General features: G+C 40.2%; 1 protein-coding gene across 2 annotated transcripts in view; it reads left to right on the top strand.

Annotated features, from left to right (window-relative positions):
- Positions 1 to 25,312, top strand: part of ntm (neurotrimin) — a 376,487-nt gene that overhangs the window by 235,302 nt on the left and 115,873 nt on the right. The window contains exon 1 of one of the 2 annotated variants that reach the window (XM_062406744.1): positions 25,166 to 25,308. The exons of the other annotated variant lie outside the window; for it this stretch is intronic. The gene's annotated coding sequence lies outside the window, so the exon portion shown is untranslated. Of the gene's footprint in view, positions 1 to 25,165; positions 25,309 to 25,312 lie in introns of those variants that run through there. 2 annotated transcript variants of the gene reach the window in all.

Raw genomic sequence — 25,312 nt, 5'->3', positions numbered from 1 at the left:
GTAAAAATACAACTATGCGTATCAGGTGGCCCAACAGCTACTTGTTTTCCCAAGGGCCTGTTAGGAGGTAGAATCAGCTGTAATGAGCAGCGGATTTTTTTCTTGTTGAGATTACGTATGCTGGTGTCTCAATGATTACGGATATATTGGCCAAAATATGTTGATTTGTAAAACTGTAGGCTTTATTAAAACACTTCCTCATAATAACAATCAAAGCTGTGAGGACATTACATTACATTATTATTATGATTCTGTCAGAGAGAGATAAGTGTGGCCGGATTTGACCACAGGAAAACGTCTGATCATAGCTTCAAACTCAAAATAACCCATCAGTAAAACAACTGTAGAACCCAACCTTAAAACTAAATATGGAAATTAAAGGAACTTTAATACCTCATTCACTGAATGATCTTAAATTCTTAACCACTGAAATAATTCCATAAAAAAACAACTCTACAACACTGAGTCAATATTCCCTCTATGTCATCGCTAAACGTTTTTAGGTCAGTTAACTGATCACATAACTCCTGAAAAACTCATTTTGTCCATAAGCAGCCTCTCAACTGTGACTGATGGATTCACCCCATCTGCTCAGGGTTTTAGCCTCTTCATCCTTTGTGCATCTTGGGCCGACATCAGACATATTGTCAGAGCGAGAATGGCTGTGCACTAGGTTTCGCAGGCCATCCCCGGCCTCTGTGTCCATATCTGAGGGCGGATAGCTGGAAGAGCACTCTGGAATTGTTGTCCTTGCTGTCTGGCCACGTCTTTTATTCTCGTGTGTGTATGTTTGTGTGTAAATGTGAGAAACAGCTACCACCAAGTAGGGCCAGCTTCAAAGGCAACCTTTGTACCTTTGCATGTGTTTGTTTGCCAAATACTTCAGAATTATTCCTTTGCAGCATGGGGTAATTATGCAGCAAGTGTATTTACAATAAAGCTGTGGCCCTCTAGCTCAAAAAGGCGGATTTTTTTTTATATTCTCCAGACAGTCAGCAGAGACCGCCTGGCAAGGTAGCGTTCCTATTAAGTGTTTATACATTAATGTCTAATGCTATTATTCTGCTGCTGGTGACACAGTGGTACTATTGCGTTACCAATTGTGTTAATAAAAGATTCAATAGACTTAGTGATATCAAATTGCGTAGAGCATTCGTTTCAGTATCTATGTTGGGAAATAGTCGAAGCTGGACACATGCTTAATGTTACCAATAACGGTGAAAGGAGAAGGAGTGGGTGAGAGAAGCTGCACACAGCTCCTCTAAATTGACTTCAGTGAGTCTAACCAAGGATGCTGCAGACCTGTGGCCTGCAGAGTATGCAGGTATTAATCTTGTATTGACCCCCCCACCCCCATATTTCTGTTTTCTCCTTTAACCGATTAGTAACCCTTAAACCGAATGGCTAGATAGAGAAGCAAAAGCAAAGTCAAATAGAGCAGGATTGACTAACTTCTGCATATTGTCTTTCTATCTGTGGTTGCAAACTTCAATCTGCTCCACATTAGATATCAAAGCAGCGCTCACCCCTCATCCCGGTTTGCCTCTAAGACAAGAAGTCCCTGGCCAGTAGCAGGAAGAAAGCACAGCTCCCTCTGAGAGCACAGGTGTCACGCGATGGGAAACCACACAGATGCCCCTGGGGACAGCCACGGCTTTTTCCTATCTGACACAGACCTAATTCCTCTTCTGCTTAACGAGCCACTTGATCATCCTGCCAACTTGTGCCGCCAGATCAATCGGAGCAGTAGCAGGAAAAATCGAGGATAACATTTCTTCCTGCTGGAGATGTCTTCGGCTGCTTATCAACAACGGGCAACAGAGCAAGACAGGCACTACTGACCCCAGTGCCCCTTGTTTAATATGGTTGACTGGAGTATGAAACAAGAGCTTGTTACTAGTAGGATCGGGGAAGATGAGATTTTTTAGTAGAGGAGGATGACAAACGCCATTTTGCTTTAATGCATGAAAAACACTATCTGTAGCAGATGCGTTTTGTACAGGATCTGACCTAAATATTCAAGAGGAAGTACAGAAATTCTCACAATATTTTGCCAACTTTGCTCCACTCAGTCACTGTATGCTTTGAAGCATTCAGCTATTCACATTGTTGCAGACAGGTCTCACATTTCCAACACAACAAATGCACAATGCCGTGCCTGCTTTTATGCATTCAGAGTTGAGACCTTGAATGCCATCATATTCAGCTAGAGACCATTTTGCTATCGAATGAAAATATACAGCCTTGACCCGTGCTTTTCTATAAGCACATCAGCACATCTCAGCATTTACCTTCTGTTGTGCAAGACCAAGGTTAGTATTTCATTGGGAAGCTCTGTAATTTATCAGTGTAGTCAGATCCACTGGGGGTCAGTTGGATGCTTCGTTTGAACTTTAAACATAGAGATATACATTAAGATTTACCCACTCGCTGCTTTGCAGGGATCTAACGATGGTCTCCAGAGATTCTACTTTGACACAAGACCTGAAAGAATTTTCTAACCAAGATTGATTTGGCTTGCTCTTCTATCCAGCACTTTGCTTTCAGTTCAGGTGGCTCAGGTTTTGCATGTTTGCAAGTCCTCGTTATTGGCATTTAGGTAAGATGCCTGGCTGTGTGTGACTCGTCAATTCTTGTTTGCTGAGTTAATTAATATGTGAATGGAGAAGCACAGGGATTATTTGTGTTCTGTTTTCATTATAAAACAGAGACACAATCTCTAGACCACAATTCTGAGAAAATATAGAGCACATGCTGACTTTATAAGCATTTATTCAGCTGCATTCAAAAACAGCCAAATGCAGCACAATGGAGTTGTCTTACATTGCAACACACATTTTCAAATTAGAAGTGAGGGCAGATCAACCTCCCTTTACACAAACTCTATTTATGTCCTTGTTACTTACCCATAATATTTAAGGTTACTTTTTTCTAAACATTCCTCCTGTAGCTGTTATGTGCACAGAGGAATTCATTTACAGGTAGCAGTGTTTGTTTCTCGTTGTTGTGTTACCTCTAAGGCTATCAACTACATGGGCTGCTCTACCTGTGTATACAGAAAGACCTGAGACTACTCAGGTCTTGAGAAATGGCACTGGCCTTTATTCCAGGTAAAAACACACAGTTGATAGCATCCCGTAGCAAACCAGGAAGCAGTCTAATGCAGCAGAACTGAAATATATAATCCCCCTGAAAGTAACAGCTTCAGTTTGTCATTTTGTGTTAAAATCCCTTTAGAGATGGGCTGATTCAACTGCATGTTAATTTTTGAGGGTTGTGAAACTCTATTACACAGGGAAGAGTGATTTATTCCACCTTAACTGACTCCACCACAAGCTGCAGCCTCCAAAATCGTTATATGTGACTGCAATGGTTTTGGTTCATAGTATTCTGAAAATTACTGTGTGTGCATTGGAGCGTGCGTGTGACATCTTAAGATACTAATTTTTAATATAACTTCTTACATTTGGTGATGAAGTAGACGACTGCTCTTCAATATTAATGGCGGATCCTGCATCATGCTGGCAGATCGTGATAGTAATGGCGGATCCTGTATCTTGCTGGCATCTGATAGTGGTGCTGGACCACGATGGAGGTGGCAGCTGATGGTGGATTCCTGATGGCGGCGGTGGATCATGATTGGGGACTATAGTGGTATCCGATCGTGATGGTGGATCATGATCGTGGTGGCTGCTGAACATCGAATATGATTTCAGCAAGGCTGCCTGATATACAATGTGTCTACTCAGATACTCAACCGTTACTGTCAATAATCCATCAATTCATTGAACTTCCATTATGCTACAAAGTGTGTATTCTAATCAACGCTGTAAATACACTTATCTTTCTGATGTTCGCCATTACATGTGGCACCTATTGCACTTCTGTCCATTTTGGGAGAGGTATCCCTCCCGTGTGGCTCGTTGAGTGTTAAGGGCAGAGGATGTCACACCTTGTTAAAGCCATATGAGACGATTTGTGAATATTGGCTATACAAATAAAATTTTGATTGATTGATTGATTGAAAACCAGAGAGATTATAATGGCTGGCTTTAGCTCGAATCACACAGCCTGTAATATGTTAATATGTGAATAACTGCGGCGATTTTATAAACTGTTTCATAACCCAGGCTCTGTGTGGAACCTGAAACAAAGCCTCCTCTCTGCAGGTCAAAGTGATTTTGTGACAATGTCTTCTCTAATTTGTTATTCATGTTTAGGGTGGCCTTATTCTTCCCGAAGATGGCAACCTCATTTTCCATCTCAACATGCTTATATGACAGGAATGCCCCAAGGGAACATTGCACCTTCAAACCTTCATACCAAGGTCCTTAAAGGGGACTGCAGTGATATCTGACCAGCCCTCATTAGCCTGGCCTTATTTCTAAGACTAATGCCACTTTACTGCTTTTAGTTATTTTCCTTCAACCCCTAAAAAGGACCATTTCTTGAGGGAAACTGTCAAAATCTGTACTTTCTAACTGGCCACATAAACAGTGTCAGTCTCTGTTCTTCCTAAAACGTGAGACCTATTTAAATGAGTGTTATGACAGATCACATGTCTCCGGCTATGACTCCATCTCTGCTTTTCTGTCAGCCAAACCTGACATAAATGCCACTGTCACAAATTTCTGAGTGGAGCGTTTGTTTGTGCCTTTGCTGCAGTCAGTCATGTTCACTAGGACTGTAGCTCTCTGACAAGAAACGTCTCTTTCTCTGGTCTCCAATCCTGGATCGGCACATGAGCAGCACACTGTTTCAAAAAGGGGAGCTTTAATTGGTCCGACAACTATCAGCAGTTGTTAGTATTTTTATAGTTGATTCCCACCAAAGTATCTAGTTGTTAAGATAATTAGATTATACTGTATAAGGTTGACATAAACTGATAAGGCTCATTTGTAAAAGTTCATGAGATGCAAGTAATTACTTTTTTTCATAAAGCTGTCCATAAGAAAAACAGGCCTACACACCCTTTACAAATGTTGCCTGATCAGAGACCATGAGGTTTGGTATTTCTCACAAATGGTCTGTATTTTCAGTGAGAATGCTATGCAATGCTCTTTAAAACTGTTACTGCTAAGACATCATCTATTGTTTATATGTAAATGTCCTCAGATGAGATGTGAGTGGAGGCAAATGCTAATTTCACGTTCTGTTGGGAGAGAACTGGATCAATAAAGTGATGATAAGAAATGTAGAATAGCTCTGTTGTTGAACCAGTGATTATGTGTTTAACTGTAGGGAGATACTTTAAAAGTGGAGGGGTGTGTTTCTTGGAAATGGTTTCATGTCTGCTGCCAATTAAAGCCTTGACGCCTTTACTTTTTATTATTAATAAATAAAAATAAAATAAAAATATGTTTATTGTCCTTTTAATGCTATCATGTCACTCATGTAAGCTGTTTATTGTGGTTTAGGTGGCCACAAATGCCATTTGAAAAATGATATTCATCACTTACTCTTATCAAACCAAAGATATTATCCATTATTAAACATTATCCTCTTTCATGTGATGGTTTGTCTGATGTCAGATGGTACTGATGATGATGAGGAGTAGGATGATGATACAGGTATCAAAAGATATTGCCTCTGTCGAGGGAGGGATTTGGACAGGGACTTAAGTAAAAAGTCACAGTACAAATACATTTATCATTCTAGATAGTTGTTATTACACTAATGAATTTCAAAGTGATAATGTTTGTTGTAAGTGTGGTTGTAATTAAAAATAGGTCATGATTGGAGGCTGGGGCAGACTCACCATTGATCATGAATGATTCCAAATGATAAAGATGGAAGCATTCATGTCTAGAATATTTTGGCTTCATTTCTGGATGGTGAGAAGAAATGAAGACACATCATCCATCTTTAAACACAGTATATAGCTATTACGTGGATCATGTCCAATTCATCACAAAAAAACATACTTATCTTCAGTAAAACGTCAGCCCACATAGCTCTGTAGGTTGCTGAGATAAAATATCTGCAAACAATGTAACAATCTGATTGTTGTGGTGCTTGTAGATAATGCTAATGTAATGTAAAGGTAGAGCATTGTTTTTAACATTAAGCTCTACAGTTTATGTGTGGTGTGCCTTAAGTTACCTTTTCACGTTGGTGGTTTTCTTTCTAGTGGATTTATAGCTTCAGAGATTCTCTCCTGACAATATTACATTCACTTTTTGTATCTGTAGTGTTATTTTTGAAGTTGGTCTGTTTGTTGCCATCATGTTGTTTTCCCTTCACTGCATTTTAAGATTAAGATGCATTTATTAGTCCCAAACACATGCACAGACATGGAAAGGCAGGTAGGGAAAATGTTATCGCTGCTTTTGACCCATCTGGTGCAGGACACAATGAGCAGTGAGCGACCATGTACGGCCCTCGGGGAGCAGATGTTGGGGGAGTAAGGTGCCTTGCTCAGGGTCACTAGACAGGGTAGGGAGACTCTTGGATTTTTGGACAGATCAATCCAGGTTCGTCTTTTGTTGTCTCTCCGTGGAGTCGAACCAGAGACGAACCAGAGACCTTCTCTGCGCATAGTCCAAGCTTCTGCCACTAGACCACCGCCTCTCCATGTTATGCTATGCATGTTATGCATGTTATGCCATCTCATAAAGCCTATCGATCAAGCGCAGTTAGGTCAAGTTATCTGTGTATTCAATGTTGCACGGTTGATGATTCAAATGCACAGGAAGACATATGCAGTGCAGCCATTTAAAGGATATTAAGAGTTCCAGCCTTGAAATTAAACATATATGTAGGCTTCCGGTTGAGGTTTTAAAAAAGCAAAACCAAAATAATTACAACTTAAAGCTTAAAATGTTTTAGGACACGCTAGATGACCCTAACACAATATAAACATTAAGACAACAGGATAATAGATTTAAGTGACATCAACTTTAACCAGAAGTAATCTGTTTCAAAAAAGCCTATTTGGAATGAGCTATTGTGTGGCCTATGTGATAATGCTGCTTCCAGCTTTCTTTCTGAAACTGTAAAATTTAACTGTTCTAATTGAGCCATGGCAACTAATGATCCGGGGCCTCATTTATAAAACATTCATACTAAAAGTATATGTGCGCACAAAAGCTGAAAAATGGTGTACGCACATTGCGCACATTCTCCCGTCAAGTTTGGTTTTATAAATCCCAATGTTTGCGGGAGAAGCAGCGTACGTACAAGTTTCAGGCCCCAATTTCTGTGTACGCAGAACCTCTCCAAATTGCAAAAATTCCACAAGATACTCCATTGAACCCTTAAAAACACACAAACGAGTGTTCTTGATGCAAGCCACATACAGACAGACAGAGATCTCTAGAAGTTTTAAATAGATGTAGCGTTTTTTTATAGTCGAACAGGTAATGAAAATGGGTCAGGTAGATACTGAAGCCTTGACAATGTTACGTTTTTCTCTGCGGTGACGAGTCAGTGTGCAAGTTTTCAAATTGCAGTTTTTAATTAGTGGATTTTATTCCATGATTGTACGATGGCAAAACTATTATTTTTTCCACATGTGAAATTTGTGTGGGCACGACACTATTTCAGAAATGATGTGGCCCTCTGTTGCAAATCTCCTGAATCAAGGGTATTTGATTGGAATATATCTGTAATGAGCATATGCCTATGAATTATGCATTTTTTTGAATTATAATGAATCCCATAGTCATTGACAATGGCAACAATCGCTCATTGTTTTGTTGATTACTGCTGCTTCTGCTGCTTCCCCTGTATCTTTGGTGGAAAACCTCACACTCATTTAAGAATTCAGTTTGCTTGAGCAAACTGAGGCAAAACACATTTCAATCAATGCCATCAATTACACACTCCAGGATGACTCCTGAAGGTTTTCTGATGGAGTTTCTTTCACATTTTGCTCAGTTCATTTAATTAATATGACTTTTAGTTTTGGTTTTCTCAAATAATCAAGGTTATGAATACGTTTCAGACTGCAGTCACATTTTCTGATCTCGGTAACGATCAGGATAGCACAGGTTGGAGATCAGTGGTTTTCATCCAGTCAGTGAATGTGTAAAGCCAATGATCCAGAATGTATCTCAGCTCCTTATAGACTTCTTATCCCATAACCACAAATCAGTTCCTTTGCAACATCTTGACTTTTCATGATGTGCACTGAGTGGCCTGTGAATGCAGATGATCTCTTTCTGTGAAAGTGGGTTGAGCATTTTTCGGTTCTGCCTGGCTGGGGGTGCCTGCTGAACTTTAGGTGTGGGGGCTTCATGTCGTTTTAGATTTAATATAAAGGCTGGGCCTTTTGAGACCAACTCAGCGCATGTGTGTATCAATAAAATGTAGATCAAAGTGATGGATTGACTGCAACAAGAGCTTAAATATTTAATATAGTGTCTTTATAGTCTCAGAATTCCCAAAGTGGAGGGAAGACACTTTTATTGTGAAATCGACTGTGCAGCTATATTTGACCTCCACATGTTATTGCTTGGGGACCAGGAGACGGCAGCAGTCTCAGATGCTCAAATCCAGATCGTATCTACTTGACCAACAGAGAAATCAATATTCTTACAAGTCTCGTGATGTACAGTTATGAATACAATGTGGAATTATTCTCTTGTAAGCAGCTAATAGATCCGAGGCCAAGGACAGCTCTGTGCAGCGATTGAACACACTGATGAAAAGAAGAGAACCCTGAATCACAGCTGCAGCGAAACACTGTCCCCCATGCACCCTTCCTGGGGGATGGGCGAGGAGTAAGTGGGTGGATGGGTGCGGGGATCCGGGGGGGGCAGGTAAATCAAAAGAGGCTGGTGTGTGGATTTCCTAAACCAAACAAGTTGTTCCAAGCCGTATGTAATTCACCCTACAGATGATGGGTTTTACAGCCTTTTCGCCTGTATTCTATCCGGGGGGGATCTGTAAATCTGTCAGGGAGTGAGTCAATTCCATTCCCCCTGCTGTAATCTCATTTGCCTCTGGTGCCAATGGTGCATCAAATGTAGTCACTGGCTCCTGTGCTTGGGTGCAGTGCCTGCCTGCCTGCCACGCTGCCGAGTCAAGCCTGGGAGTAAATCCCACCTGTCTCACATGAGGTGCTCCATCAACCACAGAAAACCATTATCCAAGAATGTTTTAAGGGACTAATGGAATCCTTATCTTTATTTTGCACTGGAGGAATTTAATTACATGCTGTAGTAGAAGTCCACCCCCCCCTCCCCCCAACTCTACATTTATATCTGTCCCTTGTAAGCTCCCAGACTGTTTGTGAAGCTGTTCTCGGGTTGATATCTGTGTTTTGCCAATCACAGGATGTAATCAATTAACAATTCCATCATACATGTATATATATATGATTATGTATCTATATATAATAACTATGTAGGTTATTTCTGCAGAATTATGGGTGCTAGGAATAACCAGATTGTTATACAGACTCAATAAATAGCATTTGGCAATTCCCTGCCAATATGTGGTGGTGAAAAAAGACGCTGGTGCTCACCACTTATTCAGTTGTGTGTGTGTGTGAGAGAGAGCGAGCGAGAGAGAGAGAGAAAGAGAGAGAGAGAGATGGAGAGAGAGAGAGAGAGAGAGAGATGGAGAGAGAGAGAGAGAGAGAGAGACTCTCAGCTTTTCTTACATGCAGCTGATCCATTCACAGTCAACAATTGCATGGCTCAAATGTAAGGGCCGGTGCGCTCGCTACACACACGCACACACAGACACACGCGCACGCGCCCGCTCCTGGTATTTCATGATGGCCTGATACGATGATTTAAAAAAAGGAACGTAACGTTCACTCACGTTTATCGTTACGTTCACGTCAATAATATGAAAACTGATTAGTATTTGCAGCGCGTTTCTCTATTTGCAGCACGTTTCTCTATTTGCTGGTGGTTTGTCTTTTTGCTGCGCATTTCTGTAATGTGTTGTGTTGGAAAATTGATGAAGGTGTTTTTTTCCTTTGTTTGTGTTTTCCCAACTTGTATGTGTTTTATTAAGTTGCTGTTCGCTGAGCTCTCAGGGCCACCGTACAATTGGCTTGAATATTGAGATCTTCCTTCCACCTTCAAACAGTGATCGAGCCAAAATGAGCAGTTTAAAAACTGACAGTTAACATTTTTTCATCCTTATGGAACTTTGTGTTATTGCTTTGTTTTCTGCAAACATTGTCACATAGCGTTCTCTATTTTAACAAGCGAGACACAAGCTAGATACAAGGATATTTCTTCTTCATGTGCACAGATAGTGAAACCAGGGCAGAGAGTGAGAGCTATGTGGAGAACAGAGGGCCAGTGTGGGTGCAGGTATCAATAGAATTTGAAACAGCCACATATCTTGCTGGACAAGGAACCACACCAATCATTTACTCACATATTCACATTTCAAGAATGATGTCTTGAAATGACGTATCTGCATTTTCATGACTTTACACTGACTCACCTGACGGGAGCATTCAAATTATGGCCCAAAAATTACATTTGTTAGTTCCTTGCCCGCAGTGGGACTTCATTGGGGATCATTTCCAGGGTTTGAGGTATCTGCTGTCACCTTGCTAAGGAAATAATTTAAGCCAGGAAGGAGTCGAAGAGTAACAGTTGGATAAGCCGGTGCTGATTTCTCCTCTTCTTTTTTTCTCTTAAATAAGATGTAATTTGTAGCAGACTATGTGATTTCACACAGATGGTGTGTGAACACCCAAGGACACCACACAGCACAGATAAATTTAGACCCCATTAAAGATGACTAAAGGGAATACATTTAAAGGGGCTGGGAACATTTAGATAGCTGCCACTGCTAACCAGTAATCTCTATTGTGTCAGAAGTAGAGAAGTCAATCAGCCGTCCCAGAGTAGCAGGAAATTACTGTAATCTAGTTTTTTTTATTATTGAAGAATAGTCTTGCAAGAAAAAATGGCAATAAAATATCAGAGCGTGTCTTAATACATGTATCAATTGTTATTTATTTTTACCTGAGATAACTAGGGTATTCAGCTTACATTCTGTTTCTAATGCACAAAAATGTTTTGAAATGTGATAAAACTTCTGGTAAAGTAGTAAGGAACAATTATGCAATACATGTCGCACCAGAATTAACGGCTGTGCAGACATAAGAAAAACAAACGTGCTGTATTTTCTAAGGCCTTGTCACATAATATACAGCACTTACCATCAAAATGTAATTTTTGTCCGTGGAGTTTTCCCCTGAAGGATATAACCTTCCAGTAAAAATATGTCTTTTCATTTTTACTTGCTGATATTGGGTTATTGTTTGGATTTCCATGGCTGTGCCTCTCACCCTTGACCTTTTCAGAAGTGGTTTCCAATGAGTGATAATCGAGAAATTTAAGATGTTTTGGAAAAACACCATTCATAATAAAATCTCCACAGCTTCTTTTGATACAGTAAAGTGAGCTACTGTACTTTGGTGTAAACAAATTAACCATGTTATCATAAAAAGGAAAACAATCAATGAGTCACAAAGAGTGAGAACATGATCAAACATTGGAATCATTTGGATAAAGTGCTTGAAAATTGCTTAATGGGCTGCAAAACATTCAAACTGATTTTCATTTTCCAGGTGTCAGTTCATCTACCTAGAGAATTAGCTCTCATGTGCTTTTAATGACTGCACCATTAGCAGTCACTGATTCCCACTGGAATCAATTTTGAGTAGTTTGAAAGGAAATGTCAGTGTTCCAGGCATTGCCCTTTCTCTTGTTTTGGCTCAATTCATAACAACTGCCTGCTTTGAAACTGCACTTTCAGTTTTACAATCTAAATGTCATCCAAGCTGAAGGTTATTGTTTTAAATTGAAACACTAATCTTCTTATTGGATGTTCTGCTAATGGAGCAACAAATGCAACGGTTACTTTGCAATAAGGTTTAAAAATATATATTCAGTCTGAGTTTAAATATAGCATTATTAAAGTGGGCATTTTTATCCATGCACACAAATATGTTTTGGGAAGGACGGCTGGTTGAATGAAATAATGAAATCTATCCCATACTCATAGAAAAAAAAATGCCTCAGACAATTGATCATATTATGGGTTTAATCTGGTGTGTGGACCTTATTTTGATATTTCAACAACCACTGAATCGATTATCATGTACTAGTGTAAAGATTTCTGATGTAATGTGTCCAAAACTTTAGGAAACGACAAAACACATGCAAAAGTAAGACTGTGCCCAAGATTTCTAATCTACTGTCAAATTATGCTATTTCATCTTTTCACAGTTTAGTACAGTATAAGCTACACTACGCCTTAGACCTGAACTATCCCCCTATCTGTGCACTCGGTGGATTCAGCCCAGACACTAAAATAAAAAAAGAAGAAATTCTAGACTTTCGAATTTGTGGTTGCAAATGGGATTTAATGGCTGTGAGAATATATTGTAACAGGACTGATTAAAGGTGCTTGTTGATTTAAAGCCCCTTAACCTGAACAGTCCTTTAATGAACCACTTAATCTTTCTGGGCACCGACGTCCAGCGCTGCTGAAGAGTCCAATGTGATGAAGGCAGATCCAGCCTGACTCCTACCTGCAAAGCCATAGTATGTACATGCTGGCAGGCTGAGGGGATGTGACACACTTGGGCTCCTGTTTCAGCACAATCCCTCACTCCCCCATTGCTTTGACAAGCAACATCAACTTAAAGTTCGGTCGGAGGTCGGCATTTAATCTCAATGACCCCTCTGCCATGGCACAAGATGCAGGTAACACTGCAGCTGTATCATCTTTAGAAAAGAGAGCGGAATTGATGGGTAACCTAGAAGTGTCCAGATTTTGAGAGTGAGTGAGTGAGTGTGTGGCTGGGTAGATGGGTGTGGGTGTGTGGTTTTGCACTGCTGACCTGCTCCTACTATCATGCTCTTCTCACAGTTTTACTTGGTTCCCTCTTTCATCTTTACATCAGGTGTACATAGAGACATGTAGAGTTTGGGCACATGCAGCCAACGTATTGTTTTTGTCCAGTTGTCTAACAGAAATAACTGGTTCAGATGGATCAGCATAGTCAGTGAGGAGAGCTGAGCCAAGCTATGTGGAATAAAACTAATTTGTTTTTCGTCATCATGCTTGAATCCATGTTCACCAGTTCAGTCAAAAAAAAGACCAGAACAGACTAGTTGTCACTCGACCAGTTAAGAGACAACAGGGTGTACTGGGGAAAGTGCACTGCAGTTCATAGATGCATTCCTTAATTGGTATGATGAATGCAATGCAGTTATAAAATGATGTGAAGAAAATCTGCATGCATGTATAGTGTCAGTTCCCTTTGCAGATTTTCCATAAGAGCCTGAATGTGCAGTCTCATTTGCACACTGTGCTCTGTCGGTGCTTATTAAAGCAAAGGTGACTTCATGAGACTCTATGCTGCCGTTTGTATCACCTGACAGTAAATAGGGCGGCTGTGTCTCTTTGTATTGTTCGTGTTTGGTATCATGTTGCATTTATGGTTCATCATTTCTACTACAACTGCGCAGTAAGTACCAGGGACGCTGACTGGGTCCTAAGTGTGTATCTGCGGAATATAAACCATCAGATTGGATCATGTGGGAGGGAGGTTTCAATCCCAAACATGGTGTTACATGAACAGCAGTCAAGGTCAAACACAAAACACTGCATTAGCATCACAGCACACAGTACGTTCTCCATCTCAGGGAAACCTGGTACAAAAAACTGACCCTTAGATCAGATAAGGTTGTCTCATCTGATTTAACCAGACAACCCACGACACAATGTACTTATATCACAGTGGCTACTACACTATGAAACATACACAAGTGGTTTGTGTAACAACATAATAAATAATCATGTCAATCCATATTTATGATTACAAACTATAAAAAAAACAGCTGTACATGTGTACTCACAACAACTTAATATTTTATAAGATACTGATACATTTTCATGAGACAATACAGCCCTATCTCAAACAAGCTGTAGTGTGTGTCCCATTATGTTCTGTTATGGGCTCAGAAATTACATAAAAACATCAGTAAAAAGTGCAGGGAAACACATCAGTTTGATATGTAAATAACTGTTTGTGAAGCGCTTATTTCAAACTGATTGAAGACGGTCGGTTCCCTCTTCAGCCAGAGGTACAGTTCCGCACTGCATATTACTGTTGACTTAAGTTTGCATATGTATATATATATTTCTCTTGAATATGCATGAAAGTCCTCTGCCTACCAACAAATTTGTGTGTGTGTGTGTGGGGGGGGGAATATCGCCAATTTTGGGTGGCCATGAGTCTTTGCATTTTTCTTTGGTTAATGTACTATTAGTCACAGTAAGCTCCTTTCTCCCATTCCCACAGGAAAGCTGGAGAAGGCTTGATTGTTTCAACAAAAAGAATATAACCTCATAAGAATTAGACGTGGGCACTGTGCACCTTACCGCCTTAAGCTATTTATAAAGCTTTACTGTTAGAAAAAAGTCCATAGTGCAGCAAAAAATGTGTTTAATAAAGTGCCTTTTCTCAAGGTAAGTGTGTGTATGTGTTTGTGTGTGTGTGTTTGTATAGTGCAGCTCTCTTTTAAAACAGTTGTATAAGTGTAAGTCTGGATACAAATGTTGAGATTAATAAACCAACAAGCCCACACTATTGCCATTAATAATTACTGAGCTGTTCCCCAGCTCTCCAGATTATTAAGACATTGAAGATAAAGTTCTTCCTTCCTAATGTATGTTTATGCCTAATATTGCATTGACCAGTGTGATTTAGGGAGTCCATCACACTGAAGCCTGACTTGTTCAGTTTTTTTGCTCCGGGCGACCATATCTACTTGTTTACACTGACATGTTGCAGCGTGATGTATGGCCTCAAATCCATTTCCCTGAGCCACACAGCTCTCATATGGAAGCAAACAACAAATTGAGATGGTTGGGAAAATGCTGCTTCCTCTGTGGCAAGGCGTCGGTGAATGGAATGTTTTTTTACCTTCCAAGGCGAGGATGCTGATAGCTGGGGCCATGACACTGCAAAAGTGCACTTACCGTGCCTTGCAGTCCGGCGGCCATTCCTAAAGGGTGATGAAGACTACTTCCCCGGCATCAATCTCTTTATTAGAAAGTAATGGTCACTTCCACTCAGTGATGTCTAACACCTAAGGGCCACTTTGGTATTGATTGCATGAACCCCCCCCCCGTGATTAAGATCTTGGCGAATGCTTGCTATTGGTGAGTGCTAGGGATAAAGGGGTGGAACAGAGCGCAAGCCTCCGGGCACGATTGTCCTCTGATTCAAAGCCAATTGGAAACCTCTCCCACACCACAAGCAGCTGTCTTCACAGCCACTCAACCACAGAGCCTCTCCCACAGCTGTTATCACCACTGTTTGTTGACTCTTAATTATTGTTTTTCTCTAAGAGCCCAAACCCCTAGTTAAGTGCTGCCTGTCCGCACATCTGCAAGTGCTCCAGCACAATTACTTAGACCTGCAATCACTTGCATACAATGGGGAAATCTCACAAATCTTCCCTCACTCTCACTACAGCTCTCTGGAGATCCAATTATTCTATAAGCTTAATACCACACTGGGAGAAATATGTGTGATTAATGTGTGAACAATTTGTCAGGCATTGTACATCATCAAAATTTTCCAGGTATTTTTGCCGTTTGATCACATTCAGTAGGTCAAGGTGTCCAGCTTACTCCCTCACTGAGATCCTCGCATCGTTCACAAAGTGATATTTCATTAATGCCAGTGACCAAGACCTCATTACCTGAGTTTCCCTTGTGGACAGAGAGAGTCTTAAAGATGGAGGACGGCCATCTGGAAGTCATCAGGAGAGATCACAGTGCAGAGCAGCAGAGATAATGGTGTAACTCGCAGTCCAGAATGCCACTGTGATCCATTTCATGCACATCTGGCCCGTGGCTCACAAATGTGCTGCGAAGGTATCGCCTGCTGTGGTCGAACTGCCGTAGAGATGTGATGCTGAATTGGCTATTCATATTCTGTGCATTGACTACATGTATTCATTGACTACAAAACATGTATTTCTTTCTAGACATTCTAAGAACTCCGCCCATGCTGCATCCATTGCGTGACAATATCATCCTTGCTGATTTAGTTCTCTGTGATGGTATTTGAAGAAATTCCAAAGCACCTATTATCCAAACCCCTATTAGGAACCTGGATTGCCACTGAATATAAAGAGGACATTTGTTTTATAAAATCCTAATTGATGGGTTATCAGGGGAAATGAGATGGAACAATTAAAAAAGAAAGCATACGGCTGTCTAAAGTGCCACAGATTAATTAGACAGCACTTACAAGAGCAAATATACATGTTCTCAGGAGAAAGCACATCGAAAAACAGAAGGATGAAAAGACAGATGGTCCTTAACTATCACTTTACCTTTCATAAAGGTAGATGGTGTTTGCTTTTATGCCGCCTACAGATAGTACCTACATACTTTTTCAATTGCTACAACAAATACAAAAATAATAATGCTATGTTTCAAATGATTGAAATTATTAATGCTTTTATTTTATCCGCCAAGTTGCAAAATCTTCTATGCCAATGTATTTAATTGATTGCATATTGTCCGCTCAAGCATTGCAAAATCTGTTCACAGCAATTTAAGAATGATTTTGTTATTTTTGGTTGTGTTCGGGCTCTCACAGAATATGAATTATGGCAAGTGAAAGGTAGAGAAAGATTGCTGTCTGGGTTTGAATGTCAAAATGCAAGCAGTGACTGGAAGCATTTGAGAAGATGGATATTCAAATTTAATTGCAACCTTTATGATGTGAACCCTGGAGCTGTGAGCTTTGCGTCAAACCATCCACCTGGAAGCACACACCCTGTAACTTTCACACAGGACAAACAAAACTTCCCTACAACATTATCGGCAAAACAACTTAGTGGTAAGTGGTTCCTAGAGAGGGTGCTGTGTGGCAGATCAAAGTCAAAGACAGTGAATGAGTCTCTGGATTTCTCCTGGATTACTAATCCTTGGTGGTGATGGCTCAGCTATTGGTGAATAAAAAGGAAAACATTGTCAAACTAATGTCACAGTATTTGGGTCAAAGTCACTGACCAAGATTTAATGGTGGCAGATTGGTGAGGACACATCTTTTAACCAAATCACATGACAGCAAAAAAAATCCTGACAGCTAATCAAGACTAAGGGATGGTTTTTGAAACCACTTTGCAGATAAGATTTCCTCAAACTACAATTTCCAAGGTGAAGGATGTGTTTTGTTTTTAATATCTTGCCATCGCTTTGTGGGAATTGTGTTTGCTCCTGATAAATAATTTGAATGTAACAGTAGACATATTTTTGATGTCAGGATGTTTGACCTCAGTTGGCAGAACATTTTTTCTTTTGTTACTCTATAATTAAGTTATTAAGATAGACATGTACAGCATTTTTTGGCCTTGTCAGCTGTCTACTCAGAGCCATTTTAATTAAAAAAAAAAAACCTCATATCAATTAAAGCCGTGGCCACACTGCTTTTAGTTTGAAAAGTGTTGCCTTCAAAAGTTGCAAACGTTTATGCTTGTGACATATTCGACAGAGAAACATTGAAACTGTGTCGAAATATCATGTTCTCTGTCTCTATTCTGCTGTGAACCGCGCACAGGACACAGAGAAAACCATCGAGACCTTGAGCCTCTAGAAGAGCAGCATGGCTCCCGCGGCTGAACCGCGACCTGTGTGACATCTCTTATTTGTTAACATAGACGCGGAAATCAACAGCAAGCAGTGCCGCAGCCGTTCTCTGCTCATTCTGCAGCTGGTGTATCCCAGGCATAATGCACATAAAAACCGGGATCTGTATATGACTAAGACATATCTGCAGTCATAGATATATATAAAGTCTAGATGTCTTGGCCAACAGAGTTGAGCATCCGCAAATGGCGGCCATCTTGCCACAGGCAGCTCGCCCACCCATAACATTGTGTTGTAGTGGTACATACTTTTTAAATAACCATAACTTGCTAAATTCTCAACCGATTTTTAAATGGTTTGGTTTGTTACAAACGTCAGAGATGTAGTTACGACACTGCATACTTATGAATAATTGTTATTTTCAAAAAAATAGAATAAGGTTCTATATAGGTATAAGATTTCGCTTTACAAATATACATCAAGATTTATTTTATTTAAAAACTTACATGTACCACTACCAACACACTGTTATGGGTGGGCGAGCTGCCTGTGGGAAGATGGCCGCCATGTGAGGACGTTCGACTCCGTTGACCGGAAACGCGGATTAGACATCTAGCCTTTATATATATATATATATATATATATATATATATATATATATATGTCTGCAGTGCTAGAGTACAGATGGATGCTGGGAAATGCTGAAAAGCAACTGCTGAACCCATCACTTGTTCTCTGCTGAAATGACTCTGTTAAATGCTCTTCTAGTCCACAGCCCGGCTTGATTGGCATGTGTGGAGGAGTGGTCATTAATCTGATATTGATGAATAGCAGTCAGTCTAATGGAAGGCTGATGAGCAGAGACATCATGACACACTAAACACTGACGGCATTCATCTGTCAGTCTCTCTGACGAGCACTCTCCATGTCACTCTTTTTTCACTCTGTCATTCATTACAATTAACAACAGGTAAATGCTCAGTCGTTGCCTTCAGGCACACTGGGAATATTGGGCTTTCTCAGGGGCACCGAATCCCTTTCACAAATGTCAGTTTAGCTCGTCGTGGCAAAGGGCAAGTGCGGCTGTGCTGAGGAAAGTGTTTTGACACACTGCTTCACATTAGGTCAGGCCAGGAAACTGTCCAGTCTGCTCCAGTGGAGTCACTGGAAGCTTATCACTTTACTCAAGGACATAATGACGTACTTGAAGGAGAGTGCTATTTACTGCCCTCAACCAGCTTCTCCCTGTCAACCTCTGATTCAAACCATTCAATTAAACCTGTGTGATTACCTTTCATTAAGCCAGGCATCATCAATATCTGTGCTTCTGTGGCTCTCATATTGTCGTCTTTGTTTACTTCATAACTTTTGAGAACAGCTACCATATATATATATATATACAATACTAAACATGATGGAAAATTCAAAAAAATGTAATGTTCCATTTTCATTTTATAACATGCGATTCTGGGTCCTGTGTATTGTTATTTTTATACAACTAAAACACCTCATCTTTTTTAGAAATAGGTCATGGCTTAGTTTAGATGTCCATCCGGTCTCAAGTGAGTTTATGGGCAGACACTATGAAAACACAACACAGACATGCCAATGTATAAACACACAAATCTGTAAGAGAGACATGTTAAAAAAAGTGCATGTTTCCTCCAGCAGACATGGTGCAGCATTGGTATTCATTTGGAGTTGGGAGTCTTGCAACCTGACATTGGAAGTCCAGTTTTCCATCTTTAGCTCTGTTTTTTGTCACCATATCCAGCTCTGACTGTCTGCTGGCTGCTGCTAGGCAGAGGACTGTGTGTTTTTTATGTTTTCTTTCGAACAAGAAAATATATCCCTGCTGCAGGCCTACGTATGGATGAGCTTAACGACTTTAAAACCCAGAACAATGAGCTAACACTCTGTAGAGCTGTGTACATGTGTATCACAAATGTGTATCATAAACACAATTGCGTATTTAGTCCCATATTCTGCAGCTGTTTTGAAATTTGGTTACCATCCCCCCAGAAACACACATACAAACACAATAATTGCATTCAATGAAAAAAAGCAGTTTATATTAACTGCTCAGGTGACAGACATCCCCTAATTTATCAACTCAGCATGCACTGATCCTGATAGCAATAGTGACTGATTGACAACATGCGTGAGCAGGAGGGGAATATTAGATTTCACCACATGAGGCCCTACCTCGCTCATCCTTTTACCTAATAACTTCAATCAGGTGCCATGGGAAGTGGTGAGGAGCAGTGGTATTTCCAGCATGTGTGAAAATGCAGCCTGGAGGGGGGGGGGGGGGGGGTGTGGCACTTTGATGTGACTGCATGTCTTCCTGGGAATGTACTGCCTGGAGGCTCGTTGTTCTGGATAGTGACATCTAATTCTCTCCTTTTCAAGATCTGGACTATAAAATAGCTCAGATGCTGTCACGCCTGGAGCACACCCACTTCCTCCCGCTTTTAACATACTGCTTAGTGATGGAGGGTTGGAATTTTTATAACACTATAGTATCTATAGTATCCAAATGATGTGTCTACAAAGTAAACATGACATGTTATTCGATTTGGAGTCTCTAATTAAGAGACCACATAATTGTAGTCTACTCAATCATGCTCGGGCTGATAGAAGAGAAGTTGTCAAAGCGTTTTTGAAGTCAGAAAAGGTTTTTGGATTTCACGTGGTAATGAATGCAGGTTGTCATATTCACGTCTGTGATGGATTGTGACACTTATTGGCCAGGCAAAGCTTCTACAGGCCTTTTAGGCAGAAAAAGGAGTCAATCAAATAGATCTTATTTTAATTCCCACCAAGAGGATGTCAAATTGTAAATTACAATGGCATAGCCCAAGAAAAGGTCAAGTTGTATGTTCAGCATTAACATGACATTTGCAGGTCTTGTAAGTCACATGAGTATGACTTCATTACATTTACTTGACAGTGTGACAAGTTGAGGTATAAAGTGCTGAGAGGCAATATAGTGGGTATTGAAAAGCCCAGGTGAATGCCGGGATTAAATGCGTGAGAGTGGTAGCAGTTTTGATTCCAGGACTGAAAGGTTTCACAACTTTCTTTTTGTCTCAGTGGGATATCCTTGTGTCATGTTATGACTGGGATGAGGCAGAGGAGGCTGCTAGGAGGCTGCTGACAGACAGACAGACTCCAGTAATTAGGTGTTAAGAGAAGCAGTCTACCTTTCCACATTTTATTCCTACAGGCATTGTGAGAATAGATCAATCATAGACACATCACGTCCTTGACCAGGGTGTTTATTTTATGAATTTAATGATAAAACAGGAGCATCTTTAGTGTTAATGGTATGAAATCAGGGATGTTTTAAATGGTGGTGTTAAATTGGGAAAATATATATTGCATTGTTTTGTGCTTTAACACAATATTAATAATACTAAACAATAGAAAATCAAAGAATGAGTGAGACAAACCTTTATATAAAGGTTTCAAACGCAGTGGATTCATATCGCACTGGAAACAAGTCTCAGTCTTCTGAACGTCACTGTGACTCAGCCGTGCAAACAGATAAGATATATAGTAAACAGCACTCAGTTCCCCTGTCAATGAGGTAACAGCTCAAAATGTTGCAGGTAGAAAGACCTCCTGCCATTCAGAGTGCACTGAAGCAGTCAGATTCTGATGTCTATTCATCGAAGCCTTGTCATTAACACCCCTTTTCAGGTTTTTTCTCAGACGGTTTCTTAATGTGAGCGATGAGTGCACATGAGTGCAAAATCCCCTGTTTAGTTTATGTCATGACAAAATCCTGTGCATAAGCTCTTGTTGTTGTCTTCGCTAATTTGAAGTGAGACGGTCTCCTGCACTGGACAGAGTTCACTTGTGTATGAAACTATATGTAATTGAGTTTAAGGTTCCAAGTCTTTATGCACAGCTGTCACATGAGCTGCTATCAGACACACACCGAACTCCGGAGATCTTCCACAGGTTGCATGTGTGAATGTAAATGAGTGAGAGCCTCCGGAGTTTCTGCCGACTTACGCCACCTGACCCCCTAGTATAAAGTCAGCAGATCTCTGGGAGAGCCCATGTGAGAACACTGCAGGAGAACCTCTGCAGAATTCACCATGAGCGAGTGGGGTTGTTGTTGATGTTTCAAAGTGATTCAGGAAAAACACATGATCTCTGCAGCAGAATTAATACGGTGCGTCCTCCCTCGGCCTGTTGCACCACCCCCTGAATCCTGCAGTGGATTTAATGGGAATGCGTTTGAGGGGATAAACTCCCTCTGCAATGTCCATGTGTGAAAGGAAACCTGTGGAGAAAGTCCTGACCCTATTCTCCAGAGTTCCCCGAGAGGACATTTCTGATAACAGCTATGTAACTTCAAGACAAAACATGAAAAAAACTGTGATATAGTATTTTGGTTTTGTGAAGTTAGCTTGGGCTGTACAATTTACTCTAAGATTGTTCTCTTAGTATTTCCATGGGCCTTGTGCAGAACTTTATTAGAGACAGTAGAGTAAGGTAACAGGGAAACGAGAGAGAGAAATACAATGATGGCTTCTCACAAGGTTTGAGGGCTTAATGTTGCGGTTCACTAAGCATCTTAACCTCTTTAAGATATGCAGCCGAGTCAGAGACTTCTTCTATCGCATCAAGACCAATCAATTGGTTGGATTTGATAAATATGTTTTTTCTTTACACTTTAATATAAAATGTTACATGATAGTGACCTGTCAAACATCATTGTTTCAAGGCTTCAGCACACATTGCTCATTCCTTCCAGCTGGTGCAGTTACTTATGGATTAAAGTGGCATTGTGGAAAAGTATGGGTATGAGACAAGGAAGCTATTTATAGAATGTGACTCATTGTTTTAAAAATAGTCCGTTGAGTTCACCAGCATTATGGTCCATACATTGCAGTCCCTGTCTCTTTCAAAGTGTGTCCTCTGCCACTTACATCAAGCATTGATGTGGATGTTACTTACTTTGTTAATATAATGTAGAAATGAAACATGTCACCTCAATTAGTCTGTGCTGTTCGAAAGAGCTGCCATGGAAACCATTTGGCCCTTTGTCCTTTTTTTGTTTCAACTTCACCTTGATAATCTAAACTTGTACCTGTTTGGATTATGGGTTGTTAACGTGCGTATGTGTATCCATGTCCTTTTATTCACAGTAGGGACTTCCGGCTGTTGGCTTGTCGCTGTGTAGTGTGACACATAGTATTGTTAACTGTAGTTATGGGAGAATTAATACGGGGGTCTGGATTCTAAACCGAAAAATGTGACACTCATGATTTTTACCCTTTTCAACCATCAATATTTCCATGGCTTGATGATGTGAGTCCTCAGACAACAGTCAAATCAAGTAATCAAGCATTGAAGCTCTGATACATGGGCTCAGAATTACCTTCACAAATATTAAACACTTGTGAATGGATCTTCAAAAATAATTATAAAAGTTTTTAGCTGTAAACCAACCTCTGTAAATTCTGCCTTTGTATTTTTCCTCCTGTCTATCTGTGCAGTTTCTTTGTGGAAACTCACCACTCTTCACTGTCATTTTCTCACAGCCTTTATTCACAGTCTCTTTTTTTTTTTTTCTCCTCAAACAAATCCGAACTGCAATCTTGGATTTGTGCAGTTAGATTTTACAGTTTAACAAAGGTTGATTTACAGCTACATACTATGTTTACAAGCTCAAAATCTTTATGATCCTAATTTGAGCCCATACATATGCACACAGCATAACAACTGGCCAAAATAAAAGGATGCACCTCACAAATTTCAACTTTAAATCTTGAGCACAGGCTTACAGATGCAGAATCTTTAGCCAACATATATATATAATCAAGGCCGGCTAGCAGCTGTTCCTGTCACAAGTATGGCTCCAGGAAATGAGTAATGAATGCCTCTAAGTGACACAAAGGTGCAGAACGGCAGGCACTCAATGTTCAGGTTTATTTCTGTATACATCTTCTCTCTATCACTGTTATTTGTTGTCCAATAATGAAATAGAGATTTGACAATATGGGGATGTAATGGAAATGTCACCTGCACCACTGCAGCCAGGGTCATTTACTGTAGCTTTGACAGATGCTTTGTTATTTAGCTCTCATCTGATAAAGACTTTTATCGTTTTGTGTTTTATCTCTGGAATAGAGAGCTATCTACCGATTCAATGTACAGTATTTAACTATTTCTAGACTACCTGTGCATGCCATTGTCAGTGACATGCATTGACAAAGACATATTCACGCTAAATGGAATATCATTGATTTTTTTGCCTGCCCCTTGTGCTTTTCCTACTTTTCTCATTTCAGAATATCTGCCATGCTTACGCTGGTGAAATGTGCATTCACACTCATACATGAGCATATTTATGTTTGACAGCACTGTGGTTGGCAGGTGGCAGGTGTGTTTACAGTGTTTGTGTGTCTGAGAGACGTGTTGTTGTGGAAAAGAGGGAAACATTATTGTTTACTTCACTGCCTGGAGCCGGATACATTTGAATATATAAAAGTGGGCGGAGTCAATTGTTCACATGAAGGTGCACACTCACACAGAGGGAGTGGGAGGTACTTATCTCCTCATGATGCCATTACTCCACATATATTTACTTAGAAAAACTTTTATATCCTTTAAAACAACAGCCCCTGAGTGAGACTGATGTTTGCTAAAAAAATACACATGCGTGTAGAGTCTTAGGATGGACTGGGTGAGTTAGGCCCATGGTACACTAAAAGAAATGTGTATTTACTCTAAAGCACTTCTGCATTGGTATTTTCATGTACAAGGATGTGATCCACACAGCAGCAGTTGGCATGCTCATATTTGCTGTTTATGTGATGCACCTGTACTATACATTACGGGTGTAGGTTTGGGCTTAAAGCCTCCATGGGGTGCAGTGGTGCCTATTGCTTGTGAATTTGAGTCATCACAGTGACTGTAGCTTTCTCACAACACACCACATATCCAAAATATCCAGATTGAATCATTTTTACCGCATTTTGTTTTTCCTACGCGTGCTATCTCTTCTTGTCCTTTCTGAGGTTTACAGATAAAGCATTTCAGATGTTTTCCACAAAAAAAACAGGAATCAGCCGCGGTTTTGATTATGTGTTTGAAACAAAAATGACAATCTCAAGTCCAGCTCTTTCAAAGGGGAATTTTAGCTTTTGTTCTTGCTCTGTGACACAACACCGAAATTATTTTTTTTATTACATTTAAATTTGATTAACACAGGGTTTTGGAAGTTGTTTTGATCTATTTTCTTTAATTTTAATGATTAATTGAGAAAATAATCATCTAGTGGTGTAAATATCGGCTACAGCCATACATTTTATGAAAAATCAATTATGGCAGGCGATAAGTATTTGCAGAATCATCACATTATATTAAAACAGAATAATATAAAGGCAAAAAAGTGTCTGCTTCACCAGCACAAGTGATTCCTAATAAATCTATATAAACTCTTAAACCATTATATTTGCCTCCTTCTCTCGCGGGGTGAGTGGTGAGCATGTAAATCATGTCGCTCCCACCCACCACTGCCCCTGCTGTGCGCCTCTGACGTACGAACACGTGCTCAGGCTGTGGAGACTGAACAAGTCACTGACCGATGTAAACTTCTTCTGAATAGGACTCCCGAGTCTTTTAGTTGCTCTTTACGCACATGTGCGCTGACACACGTGTGAATCCGGGACCTGGCTCGTTCATGTGA

The sequence above is a fragment of the Platichthys flesus genome, chromosome 15 (assembly GCF_949316205.1).
Source record: "Platichthys flesus chromosome 15, fPlaFle2.1, whole genome shotgun sequence".
Classification (NCBI taxonomy): domain Eukaryota; kingdom Metazoa; phylum Chordata; class Actinopteri; order Pleuronectiformes; family Pleuronectidae; genus Platichthys; species Platichthys flesus.
This window is presented reverse-complemented; position numbering and strand designations above follow the sequence as displayed.